This window comes from Hippichthys cyanospilos, chromosome 6, assembly GCF_059441005.1.
Source record: "Hippichthys cyanospilos isolate Australia breed blue-spotted pipefish chromosome 6, RoL_Hcya_1.0, whole genome shotgun sequence".
Taxonomy (NCBI): domain Eukaryota; kingdom Metazoa; phylum Chordata; class Actinopteri; order Syngnathiformes; family Syngnathidae; genus Hippichthys; species Hippichthys cyanospilos.
In genome coordinates, this window is record NC_142374.1 from 2,516,819 (window position 1) to 2,538,949 (window position 22,131).

Sequence of the window (22,131 nt, forward strand, 5' to 3'; positions counted from 1 at the left end):
CCTCAGTTTAGTTGTGTCAGTGGAACAGCTCTCAATTATTAATATTGTAAAACTCCAAAGAAAAGAAAATACACCAAAAATAACTCAGGTAAGTCCCCGGTGCAAAAAATATATACATCTTACTAAATGTACACACTTGGTGTAGATTAAACAGATCGTTTTGTGGGTGTGTCTTGTCCTTGATAATGTTGCGTGTTCTCCGCAGAACCTTGGTGTGGGAAATGTCCTGCAGTGAGGGTAGGGCTGCTCCACTGATGTGCTATGAGGTCTTGATCACACGCTGGAGAGACTTCCTGTCTTTTGCCATGCAGTTGCCATACTACCCTGTGATGGAGGTGGAGAGGACACTTTGGATTGTGTGTCTAGATGTTGTCAAAGAGTCTTTGCTGACATGCCAAATTTCTTAAGGCTCCGCAGAAAGTACAGTCTCTGTTGGGACTTCTTGTTGGATCTGTTGAGTGTTGTGGGACCAGATGAGATCCTGGTCCAGTGAGGGTGGGTATCTGGTCATCGTGGATGCGCTGCTGCAGCCCTTTTAACATTATGTTAATTCCATCAAATTGATTAAATTTATACTGGCCCAGTTGAGCATGCACCATGTTGATAATTTGCTTCTGCCTGCTACTTCCCACACACAGGTGACATAAGCACATTGCAACACAGTAGCACACGTAACAATCATTTTCTGTTAATTTTGTGTGTAGGATTATTTTGTATTATATTCTCAACAGACACTTATTAAATTGCCCACTATTTTACTGTTCAGTGTTCATAGATGGATGCAGAAAGTATGTCCTGCTTTAACACTGTTTCAATGAGACCTGTTTGGAATTGTACTCAATCATCCAAGCCCTCAATCATAGTCTTTGACAATAACATTGGGTTAGCTTAGCAATTACCATGGCTGCTCCCCTTTACCCTCTGCTGATAACCTCTAGCAATCCCATCCTGAGAACGATTTTAGGAAGAAGTGTATCATTCAGCACCAAAAAGGCTGTTATACCGCCTTAGGATCAAAAGCGCACCATGTTGTTTAGCCAGAATGTCAGTCAGCCAAGGCTCATTGCGAACACATCATCGATGATGTCGTCAGTGAAATCCCCTTGAATGATTATCTCGTTTTTGATCTTGTCAAGGTGAAGAAACCCACCAAGAGGTTTTGCTTTTATCTGCTTGCCTGGTTTTTCTTCATTTTTTACAGTGTGTGAGTATTTGTGGTTATATCACATTCCTAACGCTCAGTGCCGAGCGTTATTGAAAAAGACAACCCGCTGATCACACCTTTCGTTGCCATCAACGGCAATACTTCCATCAAATGGTCACACGTCATTACTACAGGGCTCAATAAGCTTTAAATTAAGAGGAGTACTGACCACAAGTGTCTTTACGCTATTTATATAAGAAAACAGAGTGTAATCACTGGCAGACAAGTATTTTATGTGAAATAAAGGAAAGAGTTAACACATCACATATTCTGAATGTTTTTACTTAGATCATTATAAGGCATGATGTAGTCAGTGTGGCACTTCAAAACCAATAAACATTGCTTCTTTCACCAATTAAGATGTTCAAAACCTTAGAGCATTTCAAGATCTCTGGAAAAATAGTTTGGCATGACAAAACTACAGTAAATTCTACAATATGACTCAATTGCAATATGTTGGTATTCCTTTACTTATAAAACAAATACAGTTCAAACCAGCTTTCAAGTGAAGACAATTTGGTAAATGTCATGGAAGAAATATCAGGCACAACAGTAAGCAATCAACTGTTATTTATTATTATTATTATTCTGTTTTTTTTTGACATATTCTGCGTCGTAAATTGTATGTGTTCTGTATGTTCCACTGTGAAGCACTTTGGTCCAGCTCTAGGTGGTTGTAAAGCGCTATATAAATAAAGCACATTTACGTTTACATTTGTTATTGAGTCCAAATCAAGCCATGCACCAACCCTTGTGAGGATAAACGGTTACAATGGAGGGATGGATGGATGAAATGGATATTCCAAGTTTGGTCGAATTTCCTTAGACCAGAAAATTTATCGTCGCTCATCCAGTGATGACCACTTGGTCCCAGTTTTCGAAGATCTACTGCTGTAGATATTACATGGTTAGTTCAACTATTTGTCACACATTTCTCTTTAACCACTTCACTCCTGTTGGGACAAAGCCACAGATTTTAAAAAAATCGCAGTGGGTAGAGAAATCGTAGCAATAAGATGAAAGGACATCCCAGCAGTTCATTACACATCTAACTACAGCTTCTATTCTACTTTTCCATACACAATAAGACCGTGTTGGGCCCACTGTCAACAAGGTAGCTTGTGGTCTATAATTTTTCCTGAGTTAACCATCCAGTTCTGCTAATATGTGTTATATATGTGTGTTACTATAGATTACACTGATTACTATGTATGGTAGGCCTTTGGTGATCATTTTCACTTCTCTGGCATGTTTTTTATTATTATAAAATAGCAATGGGACAAAAGAAAAACAGGACCTGTGACCTAACCCATGGAAGTGGGATTTTTTTTTAGATAACTTTCCAAGTATCCCAGATTTATATACATGTAATAGTTGACTACTTGTGACATCGCAAGACAATCCTATTCACCCCAACCTACCTATTGTAGGGACCTACCTATTTTAGGGAAAATACTACAAATCACATCTCTACATTTTGTAGTTTATAATCAAGACTCACAATTGTCCAGTAGCCTTTTAGGCAGCAAACCACGTAGGCTCTGGTCTGGAAAGAGCATAGTGTGAGCTTTTGTGCATCCATTCGACCTGTGTCTACTTTGGGATGAATGTGGATTGTGTGCAGAGCTCATGTTTGTTCTCTGTAATCCAAAGCAATCAGTGTGTAGTGGAGCTATACGTCACACAGATGCCAGCTGATCATCTGTCTCTGTATTAAACAGCAGGACAGGAGGCGCCCATCTGGCCTAATGTAGCTGCATCTGGTTAATGATTATCATACAAGACATTGTTGATTAGTTTGGAGCTTATGCCAAATACAAAATGTTTTATGTTAGATCTCTCATGCATCCACTCCATCTTAAAAATGAAATGAAAAAAAAACAAATGTACTTGAGTGGATAGATTTAGTGGTCTTAATTGGGGTGATGAATAAATTATGAGACACAGATTTTTTTTTTTATTTAGATTCCCCCTTTGTTTTCTGTATAACTATTTATAATAACAAATAACTATTAAAATATTTGTTCATTTGATTTTTTTACTTTTTTTATATTTTGGCAATTGGCTGGCAACTACTGCAGGATGTCCCCCGCCTCCTGCCCGAAGGCAGCTGGGATAGACACCAGCAAGCTTGCCAACCTTGTGAGGATAAGCAAGCAGCTACAGAAAATGGATGGATGGATTTTTAAATATGATGTACAGATCAAACATTTAAAATAAAAAATTGTAGGTAGAAACTAGTGCTGTCATTATTGAATCAACTGGTTGCCACCTAATTGCAAAACTAAAAAAATATAAAAATGGACACACATTTTAATAGTCATTTGTTATCATTAATTGTTATACAGAAAATAAGGGTGGAATCTAAATGAAAAAAACATATATCTCAGGATTTATTCAGCACTCAAATGAATTAAGACTAAATCTATCCATTCATTCTTGAATTGAGTAATCAACATTCCCACGTTCCCTCTAATAGTAAAATAAATATTATTGTATTTACTTATTTATATACTGAGGTTGAATGTGTGTTGAAATGAGTGGATATGAATACTTTTTTATAATTATCTTCTTCACATATGAATTATTAGAAATAAACAAAATTTGCCCATGCTAAATTGTTCACGATCACCATCAGCACTCATGTTTTAGTGTCTTTACTATTTCTTACGGACGATGCTTCAACAAAATTCCATGAGTAGACCTATGAGTGGGACTGTCTATTAAATACCATGAGGCCAATAGCTTCATGTTCGATGTATTCTTCTGCTGCTGCTTTTTCTTGACAAGCAGACTGGGCATGTTTTGTTTGACTGCCCTCGACTGATTCATTTGACACCCAAAACTAAGAAACTATAAATTTATGATAATCTTGACAATACAGCCCTAGTGCTTTTCACTACTTCTGAAGTCCACTGCCCCAACTTGGTCAGCTTTTTTTTCCCAAGCTGCATTAGACAGAATACATTACATGTCCTGAATCACATTCATGGTTTTCCAATTTCATTTGTTTTCTGTTGTTATCTGCCCTACAAACTCAAGACCAAAAAAATCAACACAAAGGCCAAGGCAGAGGGCAGCCCTTCCCCCATGCAAACTTCTTTATTTTTTACACACCTGTATGTACACAAATCACCAGTGTTGGGAGTAATGCATTACATAAGTAATGTCATTACTGCAGTACTTTTTTCTGTAACACAGTAGTATAATATATAACACACGAAAAAACACTGTACTGTAGTAGTATTGTACTCCTTACAAATAAGAGTAACACAATGCATTACAATGCATTTTTAGCCTGAAAGTGGTGTTTATCCCCCTGCAAAAACATCGCGAGGTCGGCGGAGAAAGGTCTGGGGCAAAATGTTTACTTGCTGATCTTGTCATGGTTTGCTGGGTTTAGGGTTGTGGGTTTATTTTGAGGGGTTCTGTTCCTTTCTGTTTACGTATATAGTTCCTGTTTCTGTTCCTCTCGTGTCTCCCTGCGTTAGTTCTGATTTAGTCCACCTGTCCGCGTTACCTGCCCCTCGTGTACTCCAATCTGCTCCCCTTGCCTATTGTTCCTGCCCAGCTGCTGTGCGTTTCTGATTAGTTTGTGAATGTATTTAAACCTAGTTTCTGTTACAGCCCTTGTCGGGCCCATTGTCATGTCATATTGTCTCTGTCGCGGTTTCGTAGTCCCGTCTCGCCCTTCGTCCCTCAGCTCTGTGTTTACCTGCCAGCCTGCCCGTAGTGTTTGCTTTCTGTTTTGCCAGCCTGCCTGCGCCCTTAGTTCAAGTTTTTTGCCGCCCTGTTTTTCCCGCTTTTGTTCCCGTTCGTTGTGTTAATAAATATGGATTTCATGAAGCCCCTGTCTCGACGGCATCCTGCTTTTGGGTCCTCCTCCTCCTCAACCACGCCGGCCTTCACACCCGCCGTGCACCCCTGTGACAGATCTACTTCAGCTGAGATGAAACGGCAGGTTGAATATGGACAATATGCACACAACATTAACATACGCCCATTACTTTCAGTTCATCAGAGATAAAGACAAGAGGAATGTAATCAATAGGTGCACTTTGTGCGTGACTGAAGTTGTCCACTTCGCGAAATAGGACCAGTAATTTGACAAACCATTTAGAGGAGTGCCATAGAAACATGAAGATAGCAAAGATTTGTTAGATATGCTGGCGCTTTCCACAGTGGATTCACCAGAATTTCGAAACCTCAGCAAGATCCCTGTCGCAACTAGCAATAATGACAAGGTAAGCTAATGCTAATTTTCACTCCTCAATTGCTAGTAGTAATAGTCTACAAATAGTTCTGGTCAGTGTGTCTCAAGATGAAGCATACTAAACTCATGTTAGCCAGTACATTAGACACCTTAAGTCTGATGTAGGCTAGCTGCGAACATTATTCCCACCGAAACCATCTGTTTTTGAAACATCTGTCCCTAGCCAACTGAACTTGAATTTGAATATTAACATTGAAATTGTGAAATGCACTAATGGTTTTTGCCTGCAGCATAAACAATGCATCACTATGCTATGAAGCTAAATTATAAAGGTACTGAAATACAAAAATATATTTTGTATCTTTTTTTTTTTTTTTTTTTTACAATACAATACAGATGAATATACTTGTACTGGTTTTAGGCTTAAGCCAACCTTTCACTGGATATGTAATGGGCATAATGAGCTTCATTATATATATATATATATATATATGTATATATATATATATATATATATATGTATATATATATATATATATATATATATATGTATATATATATATATATATATATGTATATATATATATATATATATATATATATGTATATATGTATGTATATATATATATATATGTATATATATATATATATATATATATATGTATATATATATGTATATATATATATATATATATATATATATATATATATATATATATATATATATATATATATATGTATGTATGTATATATATATATATATATATATATATATATATATATATGTATATATATATGTATGTATGTATATATATATATATATATATATATATATATATATGTATATATATATGTATGTATATATATATATATATATATATATATATATATATATATATATATGTATATATATATATGTATATATATATATATATATATATATATATATATATACATATATATATATATACATATATATATACATATATATATATATATATACATATACATACATATATATATATATATATATATATATATATATATATATACATATATATATATATACATATATATATATATATATATATATATACATATATAGTAAAAATACATTTAGAATGAAATTGACATTTATTATAGTTATTATAATGATTATAGTTTATTATAGTTACGATTATGTCAGGTTATTTTAGACCAGCAGAGAACACCTTGCAGGCCCTTTGCAGGCCCTGACACCCACCACTGCTATTCGTTGCTATTTTTTGCTATTTATTTATTGCTCAATTATGGAATGTAGTCTGCTGCTTGGGGAAGTAAACAGAATAAGAATTTCATTGTACGGTACAACTATGCATACAACAATAAATTTCTTGAATCTCTTGAAGTCGCTCTCAGTTTCAAAAAGGTTAGTGACTCCTGTTCTAGGGCTAAAAATGAGCCCCTGAGGCCCTGCCCCCATCTTTCAACACAAAACAACTAATTTGTGACGATAAATACTGTTTATTATCATAAAATGACAGAAAACATGAAAGACTGCAGGGGGAAAAAAAAGCGTTAGCTGTGTGGTGAATGTTGCTATAGAAACAACACAGTTCATTTCATAGCAAACACAGGCTTGATGAAATGCCCCTTCTATGATACACCAAATACAACATGTTTAGAAGACCACTGCTTTATTTTTCCTTTTTTAATCTGTAATGCATATTATAGAATGCGCGGGTGGCACTGTGGAAGAGTGGTTAGCATGTCCACTTCATAGTGCAGAGCTCATGGGGTCTCGTTCGGCCTTCATGTGTGGAGTTTGCTCTCCGTGCCTGCATGAGCTTTGTCTGGGTTCTCCGGTTACATCCCAACCCCCCAAGACCTGCGTAATGAACACTCTAAATTGCTCTTAGGTATGTTTGTGAGGTTGAATCTTGGTTCTTGTTTGCCTTGCAATTGACTGGCAACCGGCTCAAGGAAAACAGCTGGGATAGGCTCCTGCACATCCCACAAGAAGCGGTCAAGATAATGAATGGGGTAGATGGACTGATTAAAGAATGCTGCCATTTCAAAGTTACGCTTTCATCTTGTCCAACTGGGTTAAATTGCTGTGGACTTCACAATGAGATGCATGCCTCCCCATGGGGACACAAGTACTTTAGAAAGGCCCAACACTATTATATGCTGAGCTAACTTTAACTATATTAAGCCTGTGTGTGAAAGTAGACAGTGTGTTGAGTGAGCAGAAATCACGGCTACAGTGGGCCCCCGGGTTACGAACTTAATCCGTTCAGCGGCTACGCTCGTATCTCGAATTGCTCGTATAGCGGGCAATCCAAACCCATGTTAATTCGTGAATGCGTGCAACGCGCGCCGAAGCCTTAGGTAAAAACGACACACTGTATACATATATTAAAATTGAGTGACATAATCTGCTGTACACTTGTATTGTATAATAAATACAATGGATAAATAGCTTTTACCTTTGAAACGACGAGACTTGAGCTGGGTGTAAGCAGAGGGGGGCAGAGTTCAAGGCTCAAAATTAACATGGGCAATAGATATGCTATTGGTCTTACAGTGTTACAGTAACTCTTTCAGTCAGGGTGCAAATCACGCAGATACTAAAACATCATCCTCTTATTTCTTTCTTTACCGCTGCTAGTAATTTTAGAAGCTATGTCTAACAGATAAAGTTTGCAAAGTCTTCACAACATTCCGTTTTTCACTAATTTTCTCTCCTTCCTTCCATCCTGTCCCATCAAGCTAGATAAAGGCGTTCGGCCAATAGCATATCGGCATTTCTGTGATTGACGTGTGACGCCGGCCAATAGCATCTCCGTGAGTGAGACCGGGTGACCTTAATCGACCAATAGCATATTCGCATCTCCGTGACTGACTGATAATTATTCGCACTTTTTTTTTTAAACGGTTGGAATGTATTGACAATTAATTTTAAAAAAAACACACATTTAAACCAATGACAATTCTTTGTCCTGCAATCGGCACATTTAATTTCATGTCAGCTGTTTTTCCCTTTAGCTGTACAAACACTACACTTAAATGGTAATATATTTAGACACCGTGAGTGAGACAGTCAGTGTGACGTTTTAAGAGCAATAGCGTTCACGTTACTGTCACAAGTATCTACTGATGATTGATGATGTCGCTACTGTTGATTTTATTGACGCAATTAAACGAGAACATTTTTACATACTTAATTGCCGGCATGTCGAATTGCTCGTAAGGCGAGAAGTATGAGGTGTGTTCGTAAGCGAAGGACAAAAATCTCCCTGATCCACGCTCGTAAGGCGAATTGCTCGTAAATCAGGGTGCTCGTAAGCCGGGGGCCGACTGTATATTGTCACCATAAAATCTGGCTGGTAATATTACATAAATATGCCCCAAAAATAATGTTAACCCCTGGGGGAAATGTTTACCCAACTCAGGCTTTTAGATGTTTTTGATGTGTGATATCAAAGGAAAAGTATACAAAAAAACCCCACAGAGGCTAAAATGTTGCATGGATCATCAAAACATGTCGACTTTCAATATGCCTTCCTGCCGCTCCTTCTAAGCGCTTGGAAAAGAGAGGTCAAAAGCTACACCCTGCAGATATTAAATTTAGCCCGTCAGGCTCATTTACTGACATGAAAAAATGGAAACATTGCCGGTGTTGAACTTATCAAAAACCTATTGTTTTATCATGCATTTACCCCAATTTTAATACTTGCAACGGCAACTCACAAACAGGAAGCTATAGAAATTTTTGTGTTGGGACCCCAAAACCACCGGTGGTGCTTCGAGCAACTTATGATATTTGCAAGCTTTTCAATGACTTCATTAGGTGGCTTAGCCTGAACACAGAGTTCCTGCTATTTAATGTGGGACTTGAAGTTGACAAAAGACTTCGATCCAAAAATTAAATTTTGCAGAAAAGCTTTTATTATACTGCACGCATGTGTTTTATTTCATGCAGTGCATAACATTTTATCTGCATATTTCCATCTGTGAAATCTACAGCATTGAATAGCTGTTCACGTTTGTTTTGTTTTTCTTAATCACAAAAGGAACATTCTCAAACAGCCTGGGAATATATATGTATATGTACATATGTATGGATAGGGCTGATGCCACTGAACATTTTGAGGGGTTGAAAGTAAATATATATTTGATGATGTTATGATGCTTTCAAAGTCAACCCAAGTTGGGGTGATAATCAGGCCAGGTTAGTAAAAAGTCCCCAGACATTCGGGGTTAAATCTGGTTTTAAGTAGCCTATAACTTAACAGTGACCAAGGGTTGATTGAGTATAGCATTTTTACAAATCGATTTTGATGGTCTTCATAGAATTCGTGACACAAAAAAACATTACACATAGTACATTATTTCCTAGTCATTTTGAAACTGAATCAGTTTCTGCTGAAATCACTCAATAGTTTTAGCGTGGCAACTCTTGTTGAATACAACACTGACCATCTGTGAGGCTAAGAATAGAATAAGAATAAATAGGAAGTTGAAAATCAGGTTAACATGCAGCGCAACTGCGCAGCCCACCCTGTCCAGATGTCATCTTTAACCTCAGCACCTCACTAATTACTGGACAGAGCTGCCTTTCCCCCTCTCCTAGCGAACCACTCTATACACATGAATTAAGGTTACCACATGGCCTGTGGTCCATGTAGGTAATTGAAGATTGTGTCTTGCACCTTGATTGTTTGAGGTCTTTGCAAACACTTTGATGTCTCTCTCCCCTGTGTGGCTGTTAAGCCATATACTTGCACAAGTGGCAACTCGAAGGCCCAAAGGGCTTCTTTTCCAGCAAACATCACGTCCATGCATTTTGTGTCTTCCATGACACAACAGAAATGAAATGTGTGCGTAACAAGCCAACCTTTTTCAAATTTCATGTTCTTTCATTCATAGCTCTTTTATTAATAGGTAGTACAAGTAGAAGCAACACTAACTCGGTTATATTTTGCTTTTGCATGTTATATATGTTATATATTGTGTGGGTTTTTGTTCATGTTTTTAAGTTCATCCTTATGTTTCCTTGCATCTGCCTTTCGTGTCTGTATCTCGTTAGTTTGAGCTTGTCCACCTGCCTGTTTACCTGCCCTTCTCATGTCATCCAATAAGCTTCCCCTGCCTTTTGTCTCTCTCCAGCTGTTTTGTGTTTCCTCGTTCAATGTGAAGTTGATTTAAGTCCCCAGTTTTCATTCAGTCCTTGTTAGGTCATTGCTTGCTGTCTCGTCCTCGCTGCGTCACCGCCACCTCGCTCTAGTTATTTCATATCTCTCTGAGAAGCCTCACCCTCCCGTTCCAGGTTTGACCCAGTGAGTTTGTTCATGTTTTGGTTGGACATTGTATTATTTTTCTCTTCCATCATCTCCTCCTGCCTCCTTTTGTGATTAAACCTATATTATTTGAGCCCCATCCCTCTCAGTCCTGCATTTTTTTGGGTTCCACCTTTCCCATGCCCCGCACCTACTCACACCACCATGCTGTATCGTGACAATTCACTAACATCACATTATTTACATTGCTTAGGATTTGCTATGCTATATTAGCTATCGTGATGATCTGAAACCCTAACGAAGAAAAGAGGCATCAAATAAACCCGTTATTCCAGTCTGCTAGCAGTTAGGTCATGTCAATCTACATCCTTATCATGAATCAACAAGGAAATCTTGAATTTATGTATGTTTAGAGCAACCTAAATCCCATGTAGCTCTCACTGCAGAGTTGTAATAGTCAGGTGACATGTTGATGGATGCTGTACTTTAGTTGCATTTTATCTTTTTAGAAATTGCATTTGATCATATTTCTCAACTTTTCCAGCCTTATCCTATATGCCCCGTGAGAAAGTTAAACAAATACAACCACATCCATTTATTTAAGTCTTAAAATTCCTATGGAAAAGTACTTCAGGAAAAAGTCATCTACAGGAACTACTGCTGAATGAATGTCTTTCAAAGTTAGTCCTTAACACTACTTATTTTTCAGAAGCTATATTTAGTGTGTCCAGATGTGCAAATATACGGTGAGTGAATGTGTGCAGCAGCATTAGGTTGCCTGCTGTTTTTGGCAGTTCTGTGTGAACAGACTGTGCGAACACAGGGAGATTATGTTTGCGCTGCGAGTCCCGTCTTTACCTCTACTAAAGGCAGAAAGCAGGATTTGGGTTTAGTTGAGTTAATCTTCCATTGTGTGGTTTATATTTGGAAACTGTGTGACTAAGTATGTGTGTGCGGCCAGTCATCAACCCTGTTTATTAATTAAATGATAGAAGACCATGACTGTCTGACTGCATTCTGAAGCTGTGACTATGCAACAATGCTTGCTTCGGCTGACTACGCAAGGTTCTTGTTCTTCTCAGTAACGATTAAAATAGGCACTGTGAACGCAGCGGCACTTTTATTTAAAATGGCACACTAATTAAACTGTGAACTCCCTTGTAGTGATAGTTAACACTTTGGGAAAACAAGGCTAAGTGTTCTATCGTCTGATGACCGGCATATATCTGGTGCGGCGCAAGGCATTTCGCAGACAAATGCCGGCTGGCATTTTGCTACAGGGAGGGCTGCACAGCTGTGGAAGCCGACTTCAGTCATGGCCACTCAAAGCAGGTCCAGTTCTTCCCTTTAAATGTGGTTCACTGGTTGTATACTTGTCTCGAAATGGCACAATCACATCTGCGCTATGAAGTTTGTAAATGGAGACCATCTGATACAAAGGCTTACAATATATCGTATTTCCCCAAATTAAGAAGCAAAAAAAAAAAAAAAAAGAAAAAAATTACAGTTTAGAGGGTACACCCATATTTCTGGGCCTATTTTTTTGTGTGGGGGGAGTGCGTTTTATATTCTCGTCTCATTTGGGGAATTACAGTAATATCTGAGAGCTCACTCTTACTGAAATGACTACTTGTGATGATAATTAATGGACAAATATTTTTCATTATGTATTTTCTCTAACCCGAGTAAGGTTGAGCAGTTAGGACAGGATGAGCAGTTCAAAAAACTTTTAACCTTTGTACTTTGAACACTACAAAGGTTTAAAGTGTTTTTCTTTTTTTCACATTACCTCAAACTGCATCAGATAGTCAATATTTAACACCAGGCAAAGGTATGTCCATGAATGTCGGGCAGTGTTAGCTTGGATGACGCCCCATACTGTATGTATACTAACATAAAACCACATTTTTGCCACTTTTACACTTTCGACAGTAAAAACTTTGTAACTAAGAAATGACACATTGTTTACTTGGCCGGGTACAAAATGTCTTCTCCCCAATCCCTGAATGAAAAGAAATGTAAGGGGCTTTCCAGTTAATGTGTGCATGTATTTACTCTGAGAAGGTGTAGAGGCGGTATAAGGGCCCTCCTCCTCACTGTGACGTCATTGAGAACGAGACACGAAAACATTAAGTCCCATTCTGTTGAAGCAGAAACGAAGAATTCCCACTAATGGGTTAACGAAGCAAAATAGCACTTTGGAGGTGCTTAGGGTGAGAAATATGCATTGTAACAGGGTAAAAAGCACAAAAAAGTTTATTCTTTTTTTTATCAAAAGGAGCCCTTTAAGTTAGTACAAACACAGTATGTGGGGCCATCCAAGCTAACGCTGCCAATTCATGCACACAGCTTTCCCTGTGGTGCTGAATACGGGGTACGCAATGCAGTTTGAGATCATGTGAGCGGAAAAAAAACTTTAAACCTTTGTAGTGTTTATAATACAAGGGCAAAAATTTCTGGACAGCTCATACTTTCCAAACTTCTAATCCTTACAAGGGTTGCAGAGGAAAAAATATATAAGCAGTTCGAATGCAGCATTGTGTCTGTGGGAAAAACTTTTTTTTTCTCCCATCACAGACTGGTTCATTGACTGATATTTTGTGGATCGGCAAAGATCTGCTATATCCATGTCCTTTGATAGCTTACATTTAAGGCTTGCTTTCTATGTCTGATATATACTATTTTATTCATTGTTCAATATGTGCAACCAGGTACTGAATGGCTCACTAACCAATAGCTGGTTGATGGTTGGAAAACACTGTAGTGGCCTGATGCATACAGTACGTATGCTTGGTTTGCAAATGAGTATGAATCATTTTCAATTGAGCTCTGCCATCAAGAGTAATCTGACCTCTTTCATCAAAACTATTTCACAGATGAAAATAAATCATTAAGGTTGGTTTGGATGTAATCAGATGTGATTTGCAATGACAAAATAGTATTTATTACCTCCTAGTAATACATTACAGAGAACCTGGGTATAAATCACATAAGTATGTGCATCTCATAAAAGGAGAGCTCTCGTGACTTTATTCTTTGAAAAAAAAAAATGTAAACCAGATGCTGAGGTGACATTAAGTGTACAGTACATGATGATGGCAGAAGGAGCAGGAAAAGGGTGGGGGAAGATGGTACTGTAAGTGTATTTAATACATAGCTAGTCTCATAAGCTTTACAACATCTAATTTGGGCTAAAACAGTCAAATGCTGTAATCATATGGTAGCCGGAACTCTAAATGTGTGCTCAACATAGCACAGGCTCTGGGAGAAGGGTGGCTACAGGCACTTTGTGGCCATCGACAGTCATCTCTGTTATTATGACTTTCTTTTTGTGTATGAGAGAAAAATTCAAGTAGTTTCCTAAGACTTTTTGACAAAGTATGCCTTTTAGTCTCATAGACAAGACACGATATTGAAACAGTGTCCACAATACATTTTTTTGCAATATTTTTTGTCAGGCTCATTATATAGCATTGACTGCATTTCCAGTTATTTGATTTAAATTAGGCACCAAGATCCAAACACACATATTCTGCCAAGGAAGCCCATGGTAGTACATGATCTAAATTAGGATATTGATGATTCAAAAGACATTACTATAAACTAGTGGTTCCCAAAGTGGGGTCCGTGGCCTGACTGCAGGGAGCCCATGAAATTATTTGGTCATTTGGTACATACAGCGTTGGGCAAATAACTTCTAAACTGTAATGCATTATTTATTACTTATTAGTGTCATTTCAAAGTAATTAGTTACATTACATTATTACTGTAATTGAAATGTAATGCATTACACTAGTATTGAATTACTTTTATATTAACTCTCATGACCCTAACTGGAAATATGGATTTGCCATTCTAAATGGAGCTCATTACGCTTATTAGACATCCAGTGAAAGATTGGCTTAAGCCTAAAAGCAGTACAAATCATTTCATCTATATTGTATTGTAAAACTTTAAAGACAAGATACTATATATATATATATATATATATATATATATATATATATATATATATATATATATATATATATATATATGTTTATATATATGTTTTTATATATATATATATATATATATATATATATATATATATATATATATATATATATATATATATATATATATATATGTATGTTTTTTTTTTTTTAATCTCCATATCACTTAGCTTCATAGCACAGTGATGCATTGTTTATGCTTTAGGAAGAAAAAAAAACCCAGCACATTTCACAAATTCAATAATAATACTGTATGGAAATTCAAGTTCAATCACCTGGGTTAGGGACAGATGTTTAAAAAATATGGCTTTGGTGGGGCTAACGTTAGCAGCTAGCCTACATATTCGTTATTGTGTATCATCTTGATACACATTTACCAGAACTATTGATAGACTAATATTAATAGCAAATGTACATTGAGAATTAGCACCTTGGAAATGGTTTGTCAAATTACTGGTCCTATTTCGTGAAGTGGACAGCTCTTTAGGTGTCACACACAAAGTTGTGGTTTATCTGTAATGAATTGAAAGTAATGGGTGTGTGTCCATCTTGTGTACGTATTGTCCATATTTAACCTGGTTTTCTGCTGCTGCTACATTAATCTCTGCTGTAAAGAGAGAGGACTTGACAGTTTTACACATACGTACACACAAACACACACCCACAATGGATCACATTTTTCTATTGGTGTTCTGGGTAATTTTCTTTTAGGGTTGGGTTGACCCTAACCCTAACCCTAGCTAGTTATAATGCTAGTTATATTGTAGGCTAGTTTTTTGATAAACAATAACAACAGTCATGAAAGACACACACACAATATTATATGAAGATAATACTTACACGTATCAACTCTTGCTGTGTAAAATAATCTTCCTGAAGGGTGACACTTCTGAGTCTGTGTGATCCACAGTTAATTTATTCATGACAGCCACAATTGATAGGAATCAAAGATTCCCATTGGATTCCATAGAAAATGCATGCAGGTCATTTTTGACCCACTTATGGAAACTTGGGGTAGTAATACAAAAAATGTATAAAAGGTGAGTTAAAAATGTCAGTGGAATTATATCAAGAACATGTTTTTTGAGGAATACCTGGAAATATAAAATGGTAACAATTTTTCACTACAAAGAAATTTCAAGAAAACAACCTCACTGGGTCATTTTTGACCGAAGCCAGCAAAGTTAAAGCAGCATTTTATTTTATAATGTTTTTGACTAAATAATTGGAAATCGACACTTTTTTTTTTTTATGAGGAGGTGTGCAATTTGCAATTTTTATTTTCTAAACTTCAGTTCAGATGAAATGTAACAAATATATACTTGTGGTCAAATTGATTTAGCTGGTGAATAAAAAAGCAACTTTTAATTTTTTAATTGAATAACGCAGATAAATTTTAAATGATTTTTTTTTTGTTTCATTTTGTTTATGTGTGCAATAGGGGTCCTTGGAAAATTTGCTTTCGAAGAGGGGCCCTTGACTACAAAAAGTCTGAGAACCTCTGCTGTAAACCATAAATTATTAGTGATGCAATAAACAAATTCGAAATTGTTTTCAAAATTCCCTATAGTCAGATTAGCAAAGTTTCAAGCTGTTTTGAGAACTTCTACCCTTGCCAAAAGGTACTTAGGAGACTTTGAGTTAATGCAGATTAATATATATTTGTTGTGTGTACCCTGCATCATGATGACCAGATGTGGTCAAAAGTAGGCCAACTGAATAGAGGATCAGGGTGACAAGCCAATGAAATAGCTAATCCCAAAGGCTTTCGGAGAGTGTCTGTGATCTATTCTGTGCTGCAACTGATGGAGAGCATATCAGCCAATCCATGCGCACTTTGTTAGGAACATGTTCAAATGAAAAGTCGAATAGAAATCCAAAGGTGATGGGGAAGAGTGAAAAAGCAGCTATTTCTTTCATGCTCAAAGTACAAATACATATTGCAGACTGAAATTCTGACACTAGTACAGTATTACCATTCAGTCACAGTGTATGTAGGGTGGAAAATGTTTTTGAGAAAAAAAAAAAATGTTGACCGGTGGTGCTGAGAAAGCATCTTTGCATAGTGAGCAAAGCTTCCAAAGAATAAGGTCAACAAGCATACTGTAACTGTTAAGCAGCAACCATCCCTGTTTGAGACAATACACATCAATGTGCCTCATTACGCTATGTGCCCTAACTAATCTGTTAATCTTTCAGGTCTCTGCAATCAGTGTTCCCCATTGCTACACTAAAGTCGCAGTGATTGAATCTTTGTGCCAACTACACAACACCTTTATAGGGATTATAGTATGGTCCAGCTCATATGTAGATATGTTTCCCTTGCTTCTCTGCAAGCAAAAAAAACAAATAATACAGTATTCTAAATGCTTGCACAGCAACAATGTACACAATACTAATGCTAAAATTGGTATTTCAAAAATGAAAAGTGAAAGTTAAAAAATATTGATACTTGTACTAAACTGCCCATGCAATCTGTCTTGTACCTGAAATGTCAACAAGGAAGGAAAAAAAAAGTACAAAAACATTTGCACACCGCCAGTCAGGAAAAGACAAACCAACCAAATGCAAACATAAATGTGGCTGGTTGAATGAGGTAAAACATACTGGTTATTCAAACCATGGAAGATGACAACTTGCATATAGACACAGAAGGCACTATTTTAAGCAAAAAAAAAAAAAAAAAATAAGAAAAGAAAAGAAAAGAAAGAAAAGCCTCATATCCAGTTATAGATAGTATTACCGGTTATTGAAACCATGACTTTTTAACACCCCGTTAAACCAGCAACTCGGGGTTTGGTCCGTGCCTAATGTGCAGTCCTGAGACGGAGGTCTGCACTAATATGGGAGCGAAAACGTGGCATGACAGTCATGCACGGACTCTTGTTGACATGTAGAGTTTGGATAATTTACAGTTTTGTTTTTTTGTTTTGTTTTTTTGCTTAGGAGAGCATCCAATGCATATGTACCGCGAAAGGCATTTGGAGACATTCATGCTTTAATGTTGCTGAATATACTTCTTCTGCAAATATCCTTCGGACAATTATTTCCAACACTCACTGAGCCAAGGTGTCTATTTTACATGAGGTAAATCTTATGCTCTATTTGCAAAAAAATATATCATAAAATGTATATTAGGACAGTAATAAACTTGTCACAATAAACTAACATGACTTAACTGTAAAAGCTCGACCTGTTTGGTTGAACACAAAGCTCAATTCAATTTTATGAACAGCAGCCTGGATACACAGGTGAATTATACTTTCTGATAGGAGGGCAGGAGTTGGGGCAGGGGTAGTTTACAACTCCTGCCCTTTTTGGTAGATGGTCATGCCGGGAGCCTATCACGCATCTTGTAGATTCCCTCATGAAACTTACAGAAGCTGTTAGGTAGGCGCAAAGGGAGAGCAGGAGAGAGCAGCGTTGCACTGAAGCGTGTTTAATCTCTTACCTAGATTTCTTTTGTAAAAATTTGAAATTTCAAGTGTAAATTCTGATTGTTATGTTTGGTCAGCTACAGGCTTTATGCTAATTAGACTTCCAGTCGCCGTTAATATAACTGTGGCTCTCCATGAGACTACAGCCAAGGGGATAGGAAGGGAAGCGATAATAGTAGTAACATTATAATGCTTAATAATAATAATAATAATAATAACCCTTAAATATGCAAAATATATATACAGTACTTTTCCCATTTAAAAATTCAGGTACCCACATAAACATGCATGGAAATTCCATGGGGGGGGGGTTCTTGACGCTTTTTAATGGCATTAATGGCAAAAAACGAGGGATTACTGTACTCATCTTTCATTCATTACCGATCAACAATAGGGCATATATGAAAAAGTTAGTTTATGTTCTTTTCTGTTGTATTTGGTGAAAGGTAAATATTATTGTCAGTGTTAAAAGTTAAATGATTTTAATGTGAAATGTTTTCTTTCTTACAGTTTTGTGCATTGTAAGCATGGAGAGCTATAAGGATGGTGGCACACACAGGTGAAGCAGCTCTTACTCCAACTCCAACATTCAATGACAATAAAGGTATTCTATTCTATTCTATTCTATCCTATTATGACTATATGATTATACAACGTTTTTCCTGGTAGGGTTGACCCCATATAGCAGATACTAGACTTGTGTGTTATAATGTATACCATTCTTTTCCTTATCTTTAAAAATTGTAATAATGTTATTGATTTCAAAGAATACTTTATCTTATGTTATTTTACTGGAAGATATGGCAAAGTGCCCTGAGTAATTTAAAGGAACCAGTGGTCAGCACTCAGTTGCTATGATGTGGTTTACCGCTGTACAACGCTGAATTTGCTGGGGGCTTTTAATTGCAACGTTAATGGCGTTCAAAGAGATTTGTACATGCACCCGAGGGTAGAAAACAGACAAATAATGCCTCAGTGAATAAAAGTTTTGTTGAGAATGGCCAAAATAAAATGCACAGTACATGACAGCCTATAATCTTGGGTTAGTGTTGAAATGTGTCAACATATTGCATAATCTTCTGCTTCTTCTCAAAAAAGGTATTTTTAAGACTATCAACAAAATCTATAAAAATTATGGTGTTTTTGTTTTATTTGTTGATGGTTAAATTAACCCCGGGGGAAATTTTGACCCAACTCGAGATTTTAGATGTTTTTGATGTGTGAGAGCAAAGGAAAAGCATACTAAAAAAACAAAAAAAAAACAGGCTAACATATTGCAGATTGTCAAAATACGGCGACTTTCAATATGCCATGCTGCCATCCCTTCTACTGTAAATGCTTGCAAACGGAAGGTCGAGAGGTACAAGAGAGATATGTGTCAAATTTAGCCCATGTCGCGCTCATTTACTGCCATTCAAAAATGGAAATATTGTCAATATTGGACATATTGAAAACCCGATGTTTTATCATGCATTTCCCCCATTTTTGCATAAATTCTTTCAACAGCAACTCGCAAACAGCGTGCAATAGAAATTTTTGTGTTGACACCCCAAAACCACCAGGTGGTACTAGTGGCCAATTTATGACATTTGCAAGCTTTTCAATGACTTTGATGAGTGGCTTAACCTGGAAGAACTGGCCTTCAGACCCATGTTAGATCCATTGGAACAAACCCACCAAAAAGAAAATGTACTGATTGCTTCTATACTGAGGTTAATGTCACTGAGGTTGTAACTGATGTTTACAGTTGTACAGGCTGAAAGAGGTATGGCTGCCACATTGTGCCTATGGCCCTTCCGACCAACCACTGGAGACAATGTGGGGTGTCTGTCCCAAGGACACAACGACTCGGACAGAGCGAGATTCAAACAGCCTTTGGGTTACTGAATGACCTACTCTAACGCGATGCCTCAGTGCCCTATCCTTTAGGAGCCTTTGGGGCAAGAAGTTGTTGTCCAAGTACACGTCTTTAATCTTTGCATGTCAACAAGTAATAAACATGATCAAAGTCCAAGTTATTGCATCAAAGTCATTGTCATATTGTATGGAGGAAAGACAAACTACAGTTAATTGTGCATTTCATGGTGATATACTGTACTTTTGATATGGCTGAATCAGAAAGAAGATGCAACAGCTATCAGCTCTCTTTATCACTAAAATAACAGAAGGGAGGAGGGGGAGCGTCCCCTACCCCACCCCAACTGAATTAATCGTTTACCTATGGAAATGACAAAAACAAAACAAAACAAATACATGGGTGGGCACTATCGTATGTTATTTTTCATGTCTCTTTTCCATGTCTGTACCCACGCATAAAAATGGCAGACGAGAGAGAGAGAGCGAGAGAGCGAGAGAGCGAGAGAGAGAGAGAGAGAGAGAGAGAGAGAGACGGAGAGACGGGCCATTCAAATATGAGTCAAATGTTCGCGGATCGGCTGACTTTAGGCGCGGCTGCAGGAAAGCTGTCAATGGTCACGTCGAAAAATATTTTTTAACACGCAGTCAAGCGCGAGCTCATCCCACTGAAAATAAATCGTCCTTTTATCGTCCATTAAAAGAAACAGCCAATCAGCTGTTATCAATAGAAAGAGAAAATGACTTACTGGACGTTTCAGGAATCTCTTCCACGTTTGCTAAAGGCAAGGTGTTCGCCGAGCCGGTCCTGGTGTGCGCGGCCGCGTGAAATGTCCCCTCGATCAAGAGGTCCGCGAGCGTTGTAAGGATCCAACCTTCCCGGATCAGCAGCTGGCCAAAGAGCGCGTGAGCAGCACAACTGAGCAAAGGAGAAATACGACGAGCATTATCTGTTCAGCACCCTACGGCTGAGAACAGCTCCCATATGACGTCACTGCTCAGCCACGACGACACGCCTACCCCCACATCGACCGTCCAAGGGAGATAACTCGCACCATTATCACAAAACCGAATCATAATGCCACAATGCAAATAACATGTTATACATCTAATATTGGGTATGAAGAAAAAATACATCTGAATAACTTGTTAATATTAAGAAAATGAAGTAATCTCATAAAATGAGTGCACAACATCACATACTATAACCCAGTAGGCATGTTCCTAGTGTCCGCCACAATACATTTGTATTAACTAGTATTAACTGCTGGTAGAATACTGACATTTGACATATTTTTACAAAGGCATAATATAATACGTCTTTATTTATTAGTCCTTTTTTGTAAACTTACAATTTCTGAATTAGTATATTTTCTACATGACTACATGCAGTACTGAAATGAGGTATTAACAAATTATACAATACAAGTCAAAGTCTAATCCAGTTTTGTTTTAAATGTATTTTCTTGGTCAACTTGATGTGGGTGGTCCTTTAGGTTGTTGAATGACCTCCAGTGACCAGCGGTGTAATTGCGAGTGTTGATATCCTGATTTTTTTTATTTTATTTTTTGAAGATCTCAACATTTGAGCCCCTTTGAATTATGGTGTTTCTAACCCTTTTAATAATATAATTATGAGCACATTGTTGTCAAAATGTAATTCCATGTTAATATCCAAATTATGAATGAAAATGAATACGTCGCTAATGTTACGCATACATACTCTATATTAGTGAGAAAAAAGCTCAAGCAATGTTTAAGGAACATTGAGAGCTCTTTTGAACATTTTGGTTGCCTAGATTAGTGTCACAAACATTAAAACACCCATCAAAGTATCGGTCATAGGGCATTTGACAACATGCCATATTCTTTCTTGCTACTGTGAAACTAAATTCGGTGTGTTAGAATTTGTTTTACTTGTAATTACAAATCATAAACCTGGGAGTGCAAGTCTTTTCAACACAAGTCTCACTTCTAAAACTAAGAGGCTTTACTATACATGATGACTGTGTACTAAGTCTCTGTGGATTGCATTATACAAATGCAATGATGTCATGTCAGGTTACCAGCACACCACAGGGTAATCAAGCTGTATTCCTCCACCTGCGCATGCGTCATGTCTTGACGTTTTCATTCGTTTCTTGAC

At 37.1% G+C, this 22,131-nt stretch overlaps 1 protein-coding gene across 3 annotated transcripts in view; it reads right to left on the bottom strand.

Moving 5' to 3' along the window:
* smpd3 (sphingomyelin phosphodiesterase 3) overlaps nt 1–20,936 on the bottom strand; it is a 57,207-nt gene extending 36,271 nt beyond the window's left edge. For all 3 annotated transcript variants that reach the window (XM_088416380.1, XM_088416379.1, XM_088416378.1), the window contains exon 1: nt 20,735–20,936. The gene's annotated coding sequence lies outside the window, so the exon portion shown is untranslated. The remainder of the gene's footprint in view (nt 1–20,734) is intronic.
* Between the last annotated feature and the right edge of the window lie 1,195 nt (nt 20,937–22,131).